Genomic DNA, 19,545 nt, shown 5'->3' on the forward strand with positions numbered 1-19,545 from the left:
AAGCTTTTGCCCAAATGGTTGTGTCAGACATGTCAGCAACAAATGGTCAATTTGTTAACACACCTCAGGTGTAAAGCACACATGCCAATAAGTACAGGGATGACTATACACTTTTGTATCCATCTGCAGACGAACCCATTACCCTGCTTGTGGCCCACAATGAGTAAGCAAGCCTACACATATTGGGTAGCCCAGGATTCAGCAACATGTACTGTGATGTCAGCCACAATGAAACACTACACACCAGTGTGCCTTCTGAAAGGTAAACTTCATAGGAGTTACTGAACAAACACACTCCTTTGGACATATGTGTCTAAACTACAGAGATGGCATCCAGCAAACAAAGGTATAATGTCTGCTATGTAACCAGCTCCAGACTTACATGTCATGGCCTCCCTGGAATCTCCACACTGTCTGCACTGTGGGTCTGTCATTTGTGCAATAAGCCTGTACAGGACAAATATGACTGTGAAGGTCACTACAAAGCCAAGGGGGACCTGTCATGAGTTAAAGACACACATTGACAATAATGCAAAATGCACATATGAACTAGTTTTGGGATTTACCTGTGTACCCATTCCTAATCTAGTCAATGGATCAAAGCATTAAGGGAAAGTGTTGAAACTAGAGCCTCATATTGGCCACACGCCTGAATCTGCTGGTATACAGTGAGCAGGTACAGTGCCACAGTTTCATAGCCACATTAGCTCGCTCACAGTCTGCACTAAGTCCCATACTGGGAGATAAATCTGTCAGGCCCTGGTCTCTGCAGGCTGAGCATATAAAACCTACATGACATTCACACTTTCATCACTTCCATGCATGACAGTACATCATGTGGCCATCAGCAATGTGACTCGTGGCTTGTGTGGCAACTTGAAGTGCACATAGAGTTGTGATATACCTTCCAGACAACAGTTTGGGAAGGCCAGATATGAGGGAAAGATCTGTGGCACAATACACATTACTTACAAGAGCCTCAAATGACTCAGACAAGATGCATACACAGTTCATTGTGTAATGCACATACATGTTGACTAACATTTACAACCATCATAAACAAAGGAATATCATTGTACGGCAGTAAAGTCTCCTTGCCCAGTTCTGTGCAGCCAACACAAGAAAGATCTAGGACCCCAAAAAACATCACACAACACAATGTGAATGAACATAACATATAGTACTGGACACCGATACCTGCACCATGTACATCCCAGTGATACCACAGGGACTGCAACAACAGGCACACAAGCAGTATGACTGGCACAAAGTGGCATATTGTAGCCTGTGAGGTTGGAAAGTGTGGGGTTGAACAGAGTCAACTGTGACAATGAGATACTTACCTGCTCCTCTGGTGAGCCATACAGCTGTCCATACAGTGGAAGGACCTCACTCAAAAGCCTCTTCAGCTCCTCTAGAGAGAAGGCAGGGGCCATTTCACCTGCTGGATGTGGTAAAGTTGCTCCCAGAGGCGGAACACAGCAGCTGAAGTGGTGGTGGTATTGCTGGCAGCAGTGTCAGGAGTCAAGTGACTTATTTAGCACAATACGGCATACATCTATGCCACATATGGGGTCATCACTGCCAATAGACACAGCCATTGGGCCATGACCACCACAGGCAACAACTTTAGCCTATGGTTGTGTCAGTTGTGATTGGAACTGCCTACCATGTGGATAGCTTCCACCGGTGGACGAGGGCATTTCCTGATGTCCAGTGGAGTAGGTAAGGCATCCGTCATTTTGGCGGCTTGAAATGCTGCTAAATGGCCCTGTAAAATGTTTCACAACAGCAATATGTTTTACATGGGAAATGTCCGGAACTACGATGCTGGAACCACAACAACGTTGTTAACGCAGGTAGAACCACAGTGGTGTTAACGACGACTCCCTTTTTCTCTGCCACATGAGTGGTTAAGGCAGAGAAAAAGGGAGTCAGCATCAGGAGAAGACGCAGTCAGGTAAGTGGGGTTGGGGGTAGTTTTTAGGGTAAGTTTTTTGGGGGCAGGTGTGGAGGGGTCGGGTAATTTTTTTTTGTGCCGATGGTGGGGGGGTCTGGGTAATTTTGTATTTGGACAGGTGGGTGTGGGTTTTTAGGGGCAAGGGTGGGGATAATTTTGTTTTTAGGGGCGGGATGCGTGGTCGGGGTTATTTTTTATTTAGGGGGCTTGTGGAGTGGGTTTTTAAGGGTGGAGGGCAGGGTCATTTTGTATTTCTGGCGGGTGGGGTTAGGTTATTTTTTTAAGGGGCAGGGGTGGAGGGTTGGGGTACTATGGTTTTTAGGTTGGGGTGGGGTTAATTTTTAGTTTTTAGGGGCGGAGGTGTGGGTAATTTTTGTACTTAGAGCAGGTGGGGGTGTTTTTTTTAAGTTGTGAGGATGGAGAGGTTGGAGTAATTTTGTTTTTAGAAGCAGGGTAGTTTTATTTTTGGGGGTGGGGTTGCTTTTAGGGCAGGTGGGGGTCGGTTGTTTTTAGGATGGGTGGGGGTTGGGGTAGATTTTAGGGCTCAGGGTGGGTAGGGTGTATCGGGGTACCTTTTAGATTTAGGTAGGGGGGTCAGGTAGTGTTATTTTTGGGGCAGGTGGGAGTTCCGGGTAGTTTTATTTTGCGGGTTGGGGGTCGTGATAGTTTTATTTTTAGAGTTGGTGAAGGGGTCAGGGTAGTTTTATTTTTAGGGCGGGGAGTTGGGGTAATTTTGTTTTTAGGGGTGGAGTAGTTTTATTTTTGGGGTGAGCTTCAGTTTTTAGGGTGGGTGGGGGGGTTGGGGTAGTTTTTAGGGGTAGGTGGGGGGCCGGGGTAGTTTTATTTTTAGGGAAGGTGGGGGGCTGGAGTAGTTTTATTTTTAGGGCAGGTGGTGGGTCGGGTAAGTTTGATTTTTAGGGCAGTGGGAGGTGGGGTTAGTTTTAACTTTAGGGTGGTGTGGGGTCAGGTAGTTTTATTTGTAGGGCGGGTGGAGGGTCGGGTTAGTTGTATTTTTAGGGCTGGTAGGTGGATCGGGTAGTTGTGTTTGTGGGGAGGGTGGCATGCGAAAACCATGCATGCTGTTACACACATGCCTTTACTAGGCATGCTTTTACAACAAAAAATCGTTGTAAAGGCATGCGTTGTAAAGACATTCATGGAGACAATGCGGTTGTTGTTCCGAATGTGTAGTTAAGGCATGCGTGGTTGGTGCACCCGTTGATCCATCATACATCCATTTCAAATCATTAGAAACATCTTAAATCTGTCTTGTTGTGTAGGTGTGACTTTACAACCACCAGTGTAGTTGGTTGCAGGGCACAGATGGCATATGACAGCAGTGCACAGTCACCCACTGCTGATGGGATTTTTGCCAGTCGGAAAACACAGTCACATTTTGATGAGAAAGTGTGCAGCAGATAGTTGGGGTCACCCGAATCCATTTTGTGCATACATGTTGACAACTATGGGGCTCACATTTGACCCTTATGTAATTGCCATCAGTGATGTGTACTGGGTGTCATGTCTAACCAGTCAGAAATGCTTTGTCACATGATATTGATGGTGTGCATGATGTATGCTTCTGTGGACACACTGACTAATGTTACAAATCATCTATTGTCACAGATAGGTACCCTGAGAGAAGAAGGATGCAATGATCTCCTGTCTAACATCTACTGCCAGACTTTCAGACCATGGAGGAATGCCACATAATTCAGTTACACCGTCTGAATAGGCAAATAGTAGTGGACTTATGCGTTAGTTGGAGCCAGATCTGATGCTAGCTAACAGTAATCCAACCTGCATACCACTCAGTGCACGTAATGTCAATATTGCACTTCCTGTCCACAGGATCCTTCCAACAAACAGTGGCCCTAACTGCTGGTATGTTCCAATCTTTGTTCAATCTGGAGTTGAAGAATTTCCACTCAGCAATGTTGAAGCACATTGACAGCTATATCAAGTTCCCCCGACGTGAGGATTTAGCCAATGTCACAACTGCAACCAGAAAGATCCTGTCTGGTTGGAACATCACATCTGTCCTGATTGTGTATGACAAATGTCCGGTGCTACAATCATGAAGTGAGTGACTCAGTGATTCACTCATGACCCATTCCTAAACAGGAGACTCAGCACATCTAAAGCATCCTTGGTTGTTGACACCACTGAGGAATCCAACAATGCCATGGAAAGTCTACTTCAATGAGGCCCATGGAAGAACACAGCAACTGTGGAGCAGGCTTTTGGGTTCCTGAAAGCCAGATTTGGCTGTCTGGACAGGACTGGTGGAGCCCTCATCTACTCACCTGCGAAATTTTATCAGATCACTGTGGCATGCTGCATGCTCCACAGTATCGCCTTGCAGATGAATATCCAGTTCATTTCAGAGGGGAGGGAGCGTGCTGTGCCACCAGTAGAGAATCCTGACATGCCAACTGAGGACGTCAGTGGTGAAGAGGAAAGAACTGACTTGTGAGAAGATCGCATTCACAGTTACTTCCCATGAGTGTAAGTATGTGAAGTGATGTTATGATGGTGACTGTACAATGAACTGTAGTTGTCAGAATGTGTCTAGTTGAGTGTTTTGGAGACAACTAAGGAGCAGATACTCTGCAATAATCAGCCAAAGGCTATTGATTAGATAGCTTTTGACACAGCCCCATGTTGATGATGTTGCTTTGTTTGCATCAGTTTCCTTGCAATGTACTTTGTTTTTTAGATGCTTGTTATGTGATTTGTGTCACATGTATGGTTTCAAAACTATACTCTTTGTTTTGTTTGTTGTATGGGTACTTCCACCATGACAGCTTTATGTGGGCATTTCAGAGTTGTGCCAATGGCAGGAATGTAAGGCTGTTCTGTCATGCGAAGTGGGCATGATATGTTCCAGGAAATGTAGGGCACAGAGTTTGGGTGTATGAGACCTGTGCCAAGACAGCTTGCACAGTGTTTGGGTAGAAGATTAGAAGTACCCATTGGATTTGTTTTGTGTGCTGTGGTGGGACTGATGCATCATGTGTGTCACCATGCGGGCATAAAATATGTAGTCCTAGTCATTTTCCCTTTGCATGGGATAAAGACTCTTTTGTACGACCTGTATATAGCTGTAGATGTGTTTCATCATTGTAGGCCACAGTGTCTGACAAATCCCTTCCTACCATGGTCTGAAGGTCTATACTGGTAAATATGTTAATTTACTCAGTATGAGTCAATCATTTAAGATTTCAAATAGTTCAGACATGTTGACAGCCTATGTGCTGAATAGTGTAATACATTTTTTACATTGGTGAGACACTTGTATATATGTGTTTGTATGGGATGGTAGTGATCCTGAGCAGGACTCTTCTGGCCCTCATTATGACAATGGCGGTAAATCCCATTTACCACCATGCTGACTGCTGTCTACATACCGCAACTGCGGCGGATATCCGTTCACCATATTATGACACACACATCCCAAACTGTCACTATTCAGCCACCTACACAAGTCTGCCACACCAAAGGTCAGTGATAAATTGGCAGTATCAAAACCCACACCGTTACGCCAACAGAACAGTGCCCACCACAGTATGACCCACGAATCACCAAGCCAGACATTCAATGGTGATAAACCTTTGGCGGTACATACTACTGCGCTCAAAATACACACACACATACAAAACAACACCATATTGGTCAATTTAAATAACACACACCTGACACCATGCACCATACACACACCACACCCACACCACTATAAAACATACACCCACCTTACCCACAACTCCTTACCATTACAAACCATTGGCACGAGACAGACACCACGACCACAGACAAAACCAGAGCCACACACCACCATCACCTATACACCACCCACGCACCCCACATTACACACTCCAACACATCACCCTACACACCCTCACAAACACAACTCACACAACACCCATGACACCACAAAGACACCCCAGATTCTCAGAGGAGGAGCTAAGGGTCACGGTGGAGGAAATTATCACGGTAGAGCCTCAGCTATTTGGAGAACAGGTGCAGTAGTTATCCATTGCTAGGAAGATTGAGCTATGGTGGAGGATCGTGGATAGGGTCAATGCCGTGGGACAGCACCCAAGAACCAGGGATGACATCAGGAAGAGGTGGATCGACCTACAGCGGAAGGTACATTCCATTGCAGAAAGGCACCAACTCGCTGTACAGAGGACTGGCGGTGGTCCCCCACCTCCTCCCCCACAACTAACAGCATGGGAGGAGCAAGTCTTGGCAATCATGCCTCCTCAGGGCCTGGCCAGAGTAGCAGGAGGACTGGATTCTGGTAAGTCAACTCCCTATTACCATCACCCCCCTACCTGCATGCCATCACATTCCAGCACCCTCACCATCACTCCCATCACTCCACCACCTCCCACACACCCCACCATCACATCCAACTCATCCCAATGCCAAGCCCTGCATGCCATACCAATGCATAGACGACACCACTCACAGCCCTGCATGGACACCTATCACCAAAGCATGCACACTAGAGAGAACTATATATCCCACCTTACACCAACGTACACAAGTGAAAGCTGCCAGCGCAAATACAAACAAAGAGGGCAACCCACTGATGCACAATATGTCACACACAGAAACAAAAACACTGCATTTACATCCCCATAAGTACCCCAGCCAATGTCAGAGGTGAAGAGGTGCCAGCACCATCCAGTCCCCAACAGAAGAGGCTCACAGTGATGACAGCAACTCTGGTCTTCTGGATCTGGATGGTTAACCTGGCCCATCAGGGACCTCTGGACAGTCAGTTACCCAGGCACAGTCACACACCACCACAGAGCCTCTCTCATCTGGAAACACCACCACAGCACCCACCCAGCGTACCCATACCTCTGTCCCCAGGACACATCAATCAGCAGTGTGTCCACCACTATAGGGACCACAGGGCACACCTCATACCCAAGACAATTAGGGAGCTGGGGTCATTGGCAGTGGGCACACCATTCAGGGGACAGAGGCACAGAACAACAGGGAAACTGGGAGGAGTGCTGTGCTACAGGGGGAGAACAGGCCCAGGGAACTGACTGTCCAGGAGGCACTTGCAGAGATCCTGGGAGCATACCAACATTCCCAGGATACGCTGGTCCAGATCCTGGACATTCTGCAGGAGAACAGGCGGGTGCAGGAGAAACAGTACCAGGGGATCAAGGAGGACTTGCAGGCCATCAACACCACCCTGGTCTCCATAGCAGGGGTGCTGGCAGACATGGCCAACATTATGAGGGAGGCAGTCTTACAACAGCGGGCCCCTGCCACTAGCCAGGAATCTGAATTGCCTTCCACCTCCGCTGCCGCTAGTGGACAGGAGGCCCCACCACAGGACCAACAGGCCACCAGTACTCGTTCCCCTGCAGAAGGTGGTCCCCTTGGACAATGCACCTGTGCTACAAATAGACCAGAACAATTCCCTGGACCTTCCTCCATTATCACCCAATCCCAATGCACTTGTCTGTAGTATGGAGTATGTCAAATGTTTTAAGTATGTATTTGTTTAACCATGTTCAAACATTGTAATTTAACTGTACAGTAATGTTCACATAGGAAATGTAGGAAAGTACCATCTTGCCTGGCATGTTACCCCCATTTTTCACTGTATATATGTTGTTTTAGTTGTATGTGTCACTGGGACCCTGGTAACCCAGGGCCCCAGTGCTCATAAGTGTGCCTGAATGTGTTACCTGTGTAGTGACTAACTGTCTCACTGAGGCTCTGCTAATCAGAACCTCAGTGGTTATGCTCTCTCATTTCTTTCCAAATTGTCACTGACAGGCTAGTGACCATTTTTACCAATTTACATTGGCTTACTGGAACACCCTTATAATTCCCTAGTATATGGTACTGAGGTACCCAGGGTATTGGGGTTCCAGGAGATCCCTATGGGCTGCAGCATTTCTTTTGCCACCCATAGGGAGCTCTGACAAATCTTACACAGGCCTGCCACTGCAGCCTGAGTGAAATAACGTCCACGTTATTTCACAGCCATTTTACACTGCACTTAAGTAACTTATAAGTCACCTATATGTCTAACCTTTACCTGGTAAAGGTTAGGTGCAAAGTTACTTAGTGTGAGGGCACCCTGGCACTAGCCAAGGTGCCCCCACATTGTTCAGAGCCAATTCACTGAACTTTGTGAGTGCGGGGACACCATTACACGCGTGCACTACATATAGGTCACTACCTATATGTAGCTTCACCATGGTAACTCCGAATATGGCCATGTAACATGTCTATGATCATGGAATTGCCCCCTCTATGCCATCCTGGCATTGTTGGTACAATTCCATGATCCCAGTGGTCTGTAGCACAGACCCTGGTACTGCCAGACTGCCCTTCCTGGGGTTTCTCTGCAGCTGCTGCTGCTGCCAACCCCTCAGACAGGCAGCTGCCCTCCTGGGGTCCAGCCAGGCCTGGCCCAGGATGGCAGAACAAAGAACTTCCTCTGAGAGAGGGTGTGACACCCTCTCCCTTTGGAAAATGGTGTGAAGGCAGGGGAGGAGTAGCCTCCCCCAGCCTCTGGAAATGCTTTGTTGGGCACAGATGTGCCCAATTCTGCATAAGCCAGTCTACACCGGTTCAGGGACCCCTTAGCCCCTGCTCTGGCGCGAAACTGGACAAAGGAAAGGGGAGTGACCACTCCCCTGACCTGCACCTCCCCTGGGAGGTGTCCAGAGCTCCTCCAGTGTGCTCCAGACCTCTGCCATCTTGGAAACAGAGGTGCTGCTGGCACACTGGACTGCTCTGAGTGGCCAGTGCCACCAGGTGACGTCAGAGACTCCTTGTGATAGGCTCCTTCAGGTGTTAGTAGCCTTTCCTCTCTCCTAGGTAGCCAAACCCTCTTTTCTGGCTATTTAGGGTCTCTGGGGAAACTTTAGATAACGAATGCATGAGCTCAGCCAAGTTCCTCTGCATCTCCCTCTTCACCTTCTGATAAGGAATCGACCGCTGACCGCGCTGGAAGCCTGCAAACCTGCAACATAGTAGCAAAGACGACTACTGCAACTCTGTAACGCTGATCCTGCCGCCTTCTCGACTGTTTTCCTGCTTGTGCATGCTGTGGGGGTAGTCTGCCTCCTCTCTGCACCAGAAGCTCCGAAGAAATCTCCCGTGGGTCGACGGAATCTTCCCCCTGCAACCGCAGGCACCAAAAAGCTGCATCTCCGGTCCCTTGGGTCTCCTCTCAGCACGACGAGCGAGGTCCCTCGAATCCAGCGACACCGTCCAAGTGACCCCCACAGTCCAGTGACTCTTCAGCCCAAGTTTGGTGGAGGTAAGTCCTTGCCTCACCTCGCTGGGCTGCATTGCTGGGAACCGCAACTTTGCAAGCTTCTCCGGCCCCTGTGCACTTCCGGCGGAAATCCTGTGTGCACAGCCAAGCCTGGGTCCACGGCACTCTAACCTGCATTGCACGACTTTCTAAGTTGGTCTCCGGCGACGTGGGACTCCTTTGTGCAACTTCGGTGAGCACCGTTTCACGCATCCTCGTAGTGCCTGTTTCTGGCACTTCTCCGGGTGCTACCTGCTTCAGTGAGGGCTCCTTGTCTTGCTCGACGTCCCCTCTCTCTGCAGGTCCAATTTGCGACCTTCTGGTCCCTCCTGGGCCCCAGCAGCGTCCAAAAACGCCAAACGCACGATTTGCGTGTAGCAAGGCTTGTTGGCGTCCATCCGGCGGGAAAACACTTCTGCACGACTCTCCAAGGCGTGGGGGATCCATCCTCCAAAGGGGAAGTCTCTAGCCCTTGTCGTTCCTGCAGTATTCACAGTTCTTCAGCCTAGAAAGAGCTTCTTTGCACCAACCGCTGGCATTTCTTGGGCATCTGCCCATCTCCGAGCTGCTTGTGACTTTTGGACTTGGTCCCCTTGTTCCACAGGTACCTTCAGACAGGAATCCATCGTTGTTGCATTGCTGATTTGTGTTTTCCTTGCATTCTCCCTCTAACACGACTATTTTGTCCTTAGGGGAACTTTAGTGCACTTTGCACTCACTTTTCAGGGTCTTGGGGAGGGTTATTTTGCTAACTCTCACTATTTTCCAATAGTCCCAGCGACCCTCTACAAGGTCACATAGGTTTGGGGTCCATTCGTGGTTCGCATTCCACTTCTGGAGTATATGGTTTGTGTTGCCCCTATCCCTATGTTTCCCCATTGCATCCTATTGTAACTATACATTGTTTGCACTGTTTTCTAAGACTATACTGCATATTTTTGCTATTGTGTATATATATCTTGTGTATATTTCCTATCCTCTCACTGAGGGTACACTCTAAGATACTTTGGCATATTGTCATAAAAATAAAGTACCTTTATTTTTAGTATAACTGTGTATTGTGTTTTCTTATGATATTGTGCATATGACACTAAGTGGTACTGTAGTAGCTTCACACGTCTCCTAGTTCAGCCTAAGCTGCTCTGCTAAGCTACCATTATCTATCAGCCTAAGCTGCTAGACACCCTATACACTAATAAGGGATAACTGGGCCTGGTGCAAGGTGCAAGTACCCCTTGGTACTCACTACAAGCCAGTCCAGCCTCCTACATTGGTTGTGCAGCGGTGGGATAAGTGCTTTGAGACTACTTACCACTCTTGTCATTGTACTTTTCATAAGAGAAAAATATACAAAACAAGGTCAGTGTATATACACATAGCCAAAAAGTTTTGCATTTCCTCTTTTCACTCTTTTCTAAGTGCTGAAAAGTACTTCTAAACTTTCAAAAAGTTCTTAAAAGTTTAAAAAGTTTTTTCTGTCTTTCCAAAAAGTTCTGAAAACTTTTTTTTTCTCTTTGTCTATCACTTTAACTCTCTCTAAAAAATGTCTGGCACAGGCCAAAAAGTTGAACTGTCCAAACTTGCATATGATCACCTTAGCTGGAAAGGAGCAAGGAGTCTCTGCATAGAGAGAGGTTTGAGTGTAGGGAAGAATCCTTCTTTAGAACTGTTAATTAATATGCTTAGAGTACAGGATAAGGCCATAAGTGCCCAATCTGTAGAAAAAGTAGCTAATGGTTCTCAATCTGATCCAGGGACTCCCCCAGGAAAAGGTTCAGGGAAGAAACTTCTCAGCCTGCCCATTACTAGACAGTCTAGCATAGTTGGTACAGAGGTTGAATCACACCATACTGATGGTGTGCTCTCACATTATACTGGTAGCCAAGCTGTTAGGGTGCCCTCTGTAAGGGACAGGTCTCCTTCTGTTCATTCCCATCATACCTCTGTATCTAGAAATGTCCCTCCCACCCACCCTGATGACAGATTGTTAGAAAGGGAGCTCAATAGATTGAGAGTGGAGCAAACCAGACTGAAGCTCAAGAAGCAACAGCTGGATTTGGATAGACAGTCTTTAGAAATAGAGAGGGAAAGACAGAAGATGGGTTTAGATACCCATGGTGGCAGCAGCAGTATTCCCCATAGTCATCCTGCAAAAGAGCATGATTCCAGGAATCTGCATAAGATAGTTCCCCCTTACAAGGAGGGGGATGACATTAACAAGTGGTTTGCTGCACTTGAGAGGGCCTGTGTTGTACAGGATGTCCCTCAAAAGCAGTGGGCTGCTATCCTATGGCTATCATTTACTGGAAAAGGTAGGGATAGGCTCCTTACTGTAAAAGAAAATGATGCTAACAATTTCCAAATTCTTAAGAATGCACTCCTGGATGGTTATGGCTTAACCACTGAACAGTACAGGATAAAGTTCAGAGATACCAAAAAGGAGTCTTCACAAGACTGGGTTGATTTCATTGACCAGGCAGTGAAGGCCTTGGAGGGGTGGTTACATGGCAGTAAAGTTACTGATTATGACAGCCTGTATAACTTAATCCTGAGAGAGCATATTCTTAATAATTGTGTGTCTGATTTGTTGCACCAGTACTTGGTGGACTCTGATCTGACCTCTCCCCAAGAATTGGGAAAGAAGGCAGACAAATGGGTCAGAACAAGAGTGAACAGAAAAGTTCATACAGGGGGTGACAAAGATGGCAACAAAAAGAAGGATGGTAAGTCTTCTGACAAGGGTGGGGACAAATCTAAAAATGAGTCTTCATCAGGCCCACAAAAACACTCTGGTGGGGGTGGTGGGCCCAAATCCTCCTTTAATCAGAACAAGGAAAAGAAACCATGGTGCTATTTATGTAAGATAAAAGGCCATTGGACAACAGATCCCAGTTGTCCAAAGAAAGGCACCACAGCTCCTACCACTACAACCCCTACTGCTACACCTAGTGTCCCTACTAATAGCAGTGGTGGTGGGAGCAAACCTACTAATAGCCAATCCAAGGGAGTAGCTGGGCTCACTTTTGGTAATTTAGTTGGGGTTGGTCTGATTAGGGAGACCACAGAGGCTACTTTAGTCTCTGAAGGGGCTATTGACTTAGCCACTTTGGTTGCTTGCCCCCATAACTTGGAGAAGTACAAGCAACTAACCCTAATAAATGGTGTTGAGGTCCAGGCCTACAGGGACACAGGTGCCAGTGTCACAATGGTGATTGAGAAACTGGTGCACCCTGAACAACACATACTTGGACACCAGTACCAAGTAACCGATGCTCACAACATAACACAAAGCCACCCCATGGCTGTTGTAAATCTCAACTGGGGGGGGGTATCTGGTCCAAAGAAAGTTGTGGTAGCTTCAGATTTACCTGTAGACTGTCTATTAGGGAACGATTTGGAGACATCAGCTTGGTCAGATGTGGAGTTGGAGGCCCATGCAGCAATGCTGGGCATCCCAGGGCATATTTTTGCTTTGACAAGGGCTCAGGCCAAAAAGCAAAAAGGACAGGGAAGCTTGGATCCTGGAACAATGGACCAAGTGCTCCCTAAAGCTAGGGCTAGTAGAAGCAAACCACTTCCTACTATCCCTCCCTCTACAGTGGATTCTACTTCTGAGGAAGAAGAATTCCCTCCCTGTGCAGAACCTACACCAGAGGAGCTGGAAGCAGACACTGCTGAGCTTTTGGGTGAAGGGGGGCCTGCCAGAGAGGAGCTGAGTGTGACACAGCAAACCTGTCCCACATTAGAGGGTCTCAGACAGCAAGCTGTCAAACAGGCTAATGGGGATGTCAGTGACTCACACAGAGTTTACTGGGAGGACAACCTCTTGTACACTGAGCATAGGGATCCTAAACCTGGAGCTGCCAGGAGATTAGTGATTCCTCAGGAGTACAGAAAGTTCCTCCTAACACTGGCACATGACATTCCCTTAGCTGGGCACCTGGGTCAAATGAAAACTTGGGACAGATTGGTACCATTGTTTCATTGGCCTAGGATGTCTGAGGACACAAAAGAATTTTGTAAGTCCTGTGAAACCTGTCAAGCCAGTGGCAAGACAGGTGGCACTCCAAAGGCACCCCTTATCCCACTGCCTGTGGTTGGGGTTCCCTTTGAAAGGGTAGGGGTTGACATAGTTGGCCCCCTTGACCCTCCTACTGCTTCAGGCAATAGGTTTATCTTAGTGGTAGTGGACCATGCCACAAGATATCCTGAAGCAATTCCTTTAAGGACCACTACAGCTCCTGCAGTGGCAAAGGCCCTCCTGGGAATATTTTCCAGGGTGGGCTTCCCAAAGGAAGTAGTATCAGACAGGGGAAGCAATTTCATGTCTGCATACTTAAAGGCCATGTGGAAGGAGTGTGGTGTAACTTACAAGTTCACAACACCCTATCATCCACAAACAAATGGACTGGTGGAGAGATTTAATAAAACTCTCAAAGGCATGATTATGGGACTCCCTGAAAAACTCCGCAGGAGATGGGATATCCTTCTACCATGCCTCCTTTTTGCCTACAGGGAGGTACCCCAGAAAGGAGTGGGCTTCAGCCCCTTTGAACTTCTTTTTGGACACCCTGTTAGGGGTCCACTCACACTTGTAAAGGAGGGTTGGGAACAACCTTTAAAAGCTCCTAAGCAGGATATTGTGGATTATGTACTTGGCCTCAGATCAAGGATGGCTGAGTACATGAAAAAGGCCAGTAAAAACCTTCAGGCCAGCCAAGAGCTCCAGAAGCAATGGCATGATCAGAAGGCTGTTTTGGTTCAGTACCAACCAGGGCAGAAAGTGTGGGTCTTGGAGCCTGTGGCCCCAAGAGCACTCCAAGATAAATGGAGTGGACCCCACACAATTGTTGAAAAGAAGGGTGAAGTCACCTACTTGGTTGACTTAGGCACTGCCAGGAGTCCCCTTAGGGTGCTCCATGTCAACCGCCTGAAACCCTACTATGACAGGGCTGATCTCACCCTGCTCATGGCAACAGATGAGGGACAGGAAGAAGACAGTGATCCTCTACCTGATCTCTTCTCTTCCACAGAACAAGATGCTCTTGTGGAAGGTGTAGTTTTGGCTGATTGTCTTACTGCTGAGCAGAAAGATAATTGCATAAATCTCCTAGGACAATTTTCAGAACTCTTCTCCATTGTGCCAGGCACCACTTCTTGGTGTGAGCACACTATAGATACTGGAGACAGTTTACCTGTCAAAAGTAAGATCTATAGGCAGCCTGACCATGTCAGGGACTGCGTAAAGCAAGAGGTTCAGAAAATGTTGGAACTAGGAGTGGTTGAGCACTCTGACAGTCCATGGGCTTCTCCTGTGGTACTGGTACCAAAACCCAATTCTAAAGATGGAAAGAAGGAAATGAGGTTTTGTGTAGACTATAGAGGTCACAACTTGGTAACCAAAACAGATGCTCACCCTATACCCAGGGCAGATGAGCTAATAGATACACTGGCATCTGCCAAGTATCTAAGCACTTTTGATTTGACTGCAGGGTATTGGCAGATCAAAATGTCAGAAGATGCTAAACCTAAAACTGCATTTTCTACCATTGGAGGACATTACCAGTTTACTGTAATGCCTTTTGGTTTGAAAAATGCATCTGCCACTTTTCAGAGGTTGGTGAACACAGTCCTGCAAGGGCTGGAAGCTTTCAGTGCAGCATATTTGGATGATATAGCTGTCTTTAGCTCCAGCTGGGATGATCACCTGGTCCACCTATGGAAAGTTTTGGAGGCCCTGCAAAAGGCAGGCCTCACTATCAAGGCTTCAAAGTGCCAGATAGGGCAGGGTAAGGTGGTTTATCTGGGACACCTTGTTGGTGGGGAACAGATTGCACCACTTCAGGGGAAAATCCAAACTATTATTGATTGGGTTCCCCCTACCACTCAGACTCAGGTGAGAGCCTTCCTAGGCCTCACTGGGTATTACAGGATGTTCATGAAGAACTATGGCTCCATTGCAGCCCCTCTTAATGACCTCACATCCAAGAAAATGCCTAAAAAGGTATTATGGACAGCAAACTGTCAGAAAGCTTTTGAGGAGCTGAAGCAGGCCATGTGCTCTGCACCTGTCCTGAAAAGCCCTTGTTACTCTAAAAAATTCTATGTCCAAACTGATGCATCTGAATTAGGAGTAGGGGCAGTCCTATCACAACTTAATTCTGAGGGCCAGGATCAACCTGTTGCTTTTATTAGTAGAAGGTTGACCCCTAGAGAAAAGCGTTGGTCTGCCATTGAGAGGGAGGCCTTTGCTGTGGTCTGGGCTCTGAAGAAGTTGAGGCCATACCTGTTTGGCACTCACTTCATTGTTCAGACAGACCACAAACCTCTACTTTGGCTAAAACAAATGAAAGGTAAAAATCCTAAATTGTTGAGGTGGTCCATATCCCTACAGGGAATGGACTATACAGTGGAACATAGACCTGGGAGTAGCCACTCCAATGCAGATGGACTCTCCAGATATTTCCACTTAGACAATGAAGACTCATCAGGTAATGGCTAGTCTTATTGTCCTTCGTTTGGGGGGGGGTTGTGTAGGAAAGTACCATCTTGCCTGGCATGTTACCCCCATTTTTCACTGTATATATGTTGTTTTAGTTGTATGTGTCACTGGGACCCTGGTAACCCAGGGCCCCAGTGCTCATAAGTGTGCCTGAATGTGTTACCTGTGTAGTGACTAACTGTCTCACTGAGGCTCTGCTAATCAGAACCTCAGTGGTTATGCTCTCTCATTTCTTTCCAAATTGTCACTGACAGGCTAGTGACCATTTTTACCAATTTACATTGGCTTACTGGAACACCCTTATAATTCCCTAGTATATGGTACTGAGGTACCCAGGGTATTGGGGTTCCAGGAGATCCCTATGGGCTGCAGCATTTCTTTTGCCACCCATAGGGAGCTCTGACAAATCTTACACAGGCCTGCCACTGCAGCCTGAGTGAAATAACGTCCACGTTATTTCACAGCCATTTTACACTGCACTTAAGTAACTTATAAGTCACCTATATGTCTAACCTTTACCTGGTAAAGGTTAGGTGCAAAGTTACTTAGTGTGAGGGCACCCTGGCACTAGCCAAGGTGCCCCCACATTGTTCAGAGCCAATTCACTGAACTTTGTGAGTGCGGGGACACCATTACACGCGTGCACTACATATAGGTCACTACCTATATGTAGCTTCACCATGGTAACTCCGAATATGGCCATGTAACATGTCTATGATCATGGAATTGCCCCCTCTATGCCATCCTGGCATTGTTGGTACAATTCCATGATCCCAGTGGTCTGTAGCACAGACCCTGGTACTGCCAGACTGCCCTTCCTGGGGTTTCTCTGCAGCTGCTGCTGCTGCCAACCCCTCAGACAGGCAGCTGCCCTCCTGGGGTCCAGCCAGGCCTGGCCCAGGATGGCAGAACAAAGAACTTCCTCTGAGATAGGGTGTGACACCCTCTCCCTTTGGAAAATGGTGTGAAGGCAGGGGAGGAGTAGCCTCCCCCAGCCTCTGGAAATGCTTTGTTGGGCACAGATGTGCCCAATTCTGCATAAGCCAGTCTACACCGGTTCAGGGACCCCTTAGCCCCTGCTCTGGCGCGAAACTGGACAAAGGAAAGGGGAGTGACCACTCCCCTGACCTGCACCTCCCCTGGGAGGTGTCCAGAGCTCCTCCAGTGTGCTCCAGACCTCTGCCATCTTGGAAACAGAGGTGCTGCTGGCACACTGGACTGCTCTGAGTGGCCAGTGCCACCAGGTGACGTCTGAGACTCCTTGTGATAGGCTCCTTCAGGTGTTAGTAGCCTTTCCTCTCTCCTAGGTAGCCAAACCCTCTTTTCTGGCTATTTAGGGTCTCTGTCTCTGGGGAAACTTTAGATAACGAATGCATGAGCTCAGCCGAGTTCCTCTGCATCTCCCTCTTCACCTTCTGATAAGGAATCGACCGCTGACCGCGCTGGAAGCCTGCAAACCTGCAACATAGTAGCAAAGACGACTACTGCAACTCTGTAACGCTGATCCTGCCGCCTTCTCGACTGTTTTCCTGCTTGTGCATGCTGTGGGGGTAGTCTGCCTCCTCTCTGCACCAGAAGCTCCGAAGAAATCTCCCGTGGGTCGACGGAATCTTCCCCCTGCAACCGCAGGCACCAAAAAGCTGCATCTCCGGTCCCTTGGGTCTCCTCTCAGCACGACGAGCGAGGTCCCTCGAATCCAGCGACACCGTCCAAGTGACCCCCACAGTCCAGTGACTCTTCAGCCCAAGCTTGGTGGAGGTAAGTCCTTGCCTCACCTCGCTGGGCTGCATTGCTGGGAACCGCGACTTTGCAAGCTTCTCTGGCCCATGTGCCCTTCCGGCGGAAATCCTGTGTGCACAGCCAAGCCTGGGTCCACGGCACTCTAACCTGCATTGCACGACTTTCTAAGTTGGTCTCCGGCGACGTGGGACTCCTTTGTGCAACTTCGGCGAGCACCGTTTCACGCATCCTCGTAGTGCCTGTTTCTGGCACTTCTCCGGGTGCTACCTGCTTCAGTGAGGGCTCCTTGTCTTGCTCGACGTCCCCTCTCTCTGCAGGTCCAATTTGCGACCTTCTGGTCCCTCCTGGGCCCCAGCAGCGTCCAAAAACGCCAAACGCACGATTTGCGTGTAGCAAGGCTTGTTGGCGTCCATCCGGCGGGAAAACACTTCTGCACGACTCTCCAAGGCGTGGGGGATCCATCCTCCAAAGGGGAAGTCTCTAGCCCTTGTCGTTCCTGCAGTATTCACAGTTCTTCAGCCTAGAAAGAGCTTCTTTGCACCAACCGCTGGCCTTTCTTGGGCATCTGCCCATCTCCGAGCTGCTTGTGACTTTTGGACTTGGTCCCCTTGTTCCACAGGTACCTTCAGACAGGAATCCATCGTTGTTGCATTGCTGATTTGTGTTTTCCTTGCATTCTCCCTCTAACACGACTATTTTGTCCTTAGGGGAACTTTAGTGCACTTTGCACTCACTTTTCAGGGTCTTGGGGAGGGTTATTTTGCTAACTCTCACTATTTTCCAATAGTCCCAGCGACCCTCTACAAGGTCACATAGGTTTGGGGTCCATTCGTGGTTCGCATTCCACTTCTGGAGTATATGGTTTGTGTTGCCCCTATCCCTATGTTTCCCCATTGCATCCTATTGTAACTATACATTGTTTGCACTGTTTTCTAAGACTATACTGCATATTTTTGCTATTGTGTATATATATCTTGTGTATATTTCCTATCCTCTCACTGAGGGTACACTCTAAGATACTTTGGCATATTGTCATAAAAATAAAGTACCTTTATTTTTAGTATAACTGTGTATTGTGTTTTCTTATGATATTGTGCATATGACACTAAGTGGTACTGTAGTAGCTTCACACGTCTCCTAGTTCAGCCTAAGCTGCTCTGCTAAGCTACCATTATCTATCAGCCTAAGCTGCTAGACACCCTATACACTAATAAGGGATAACTGGGCCTGGTGCAAGGTGCAAGTACCCCTTGGTACTCACTACAAGCCAGTCCAGCCTCCTACAGGAAAGACCTGTGATCACACCAGGAGGGATAGTGGGGTACCATCATCTGCAAAATGAGTTGTCAAAGGGTACAGTGAGTGGGCACAGAAGTGGGAAATACCAGCATGCCAGTGAGAAGGATAATCCAAAAATTAACAATGAAATGTGAAGTACCACTGTCTTACCTGTGTGCCATTGGAAGTATTGTCGAATCACTACAGTTCTGTTGTCCTCATCCTTATCCTCTGCCTCCTCATCCTCACTGTCCTCAGGGTCCACTGCTGCCACACGGCCATCTCCAGCCTCCTCCTCCTGCAGGAAAGGCACATGGCATCTCAAGGCAAGGTTATACAACATGCAGCATGTCACGATAATCTGGCAGACCTTCTTGGGTGAGTAGCACAGGGATCCTTAAGTTAGATGGAGGCACTGGAACCTGGCCTTCAGGAGGCCAAAGGTACGTTCGAGAATCCTTCTTGCTCACCCATGTGCCTCATTGTAATGTTCTTCTGCCCTTGTCCTGGGTTTCGTCACAGGGGTCAGTAGCCATGATAGGTTTGGGTAACAAATATCGAGGGACAACATTTAGGCACACACTATCCTATATGGCCCACACCTTACAGATACACCAACATCTACTGGGTGGGAACCAGGGGCACCCTGTGCCTCTGTAGTTAGGCCATCACATTTGGGCTGCTGCTATTCCTCAGGATAAAGGCATCATGCACCGACCCAGGATACTTTGCATTGACATGTGAGATGTACTGGTCCGC

The sequence above is a fragment of the Pleurodeles waltl genome, chromosome 3_1 (genome assembly GCF_031143425.1).
Source record: "Pleurodeles waltl isolate 20211129_DDA chromosome 3_1, aPleWal1.hap1.20221129, whole genome shotgun sequence".
NCBI lineage: Eukaryota > Metazoa > Chordata > Amphibia > Caudata > Salamandridae > Pleurodeles > Pleurodeles waltl.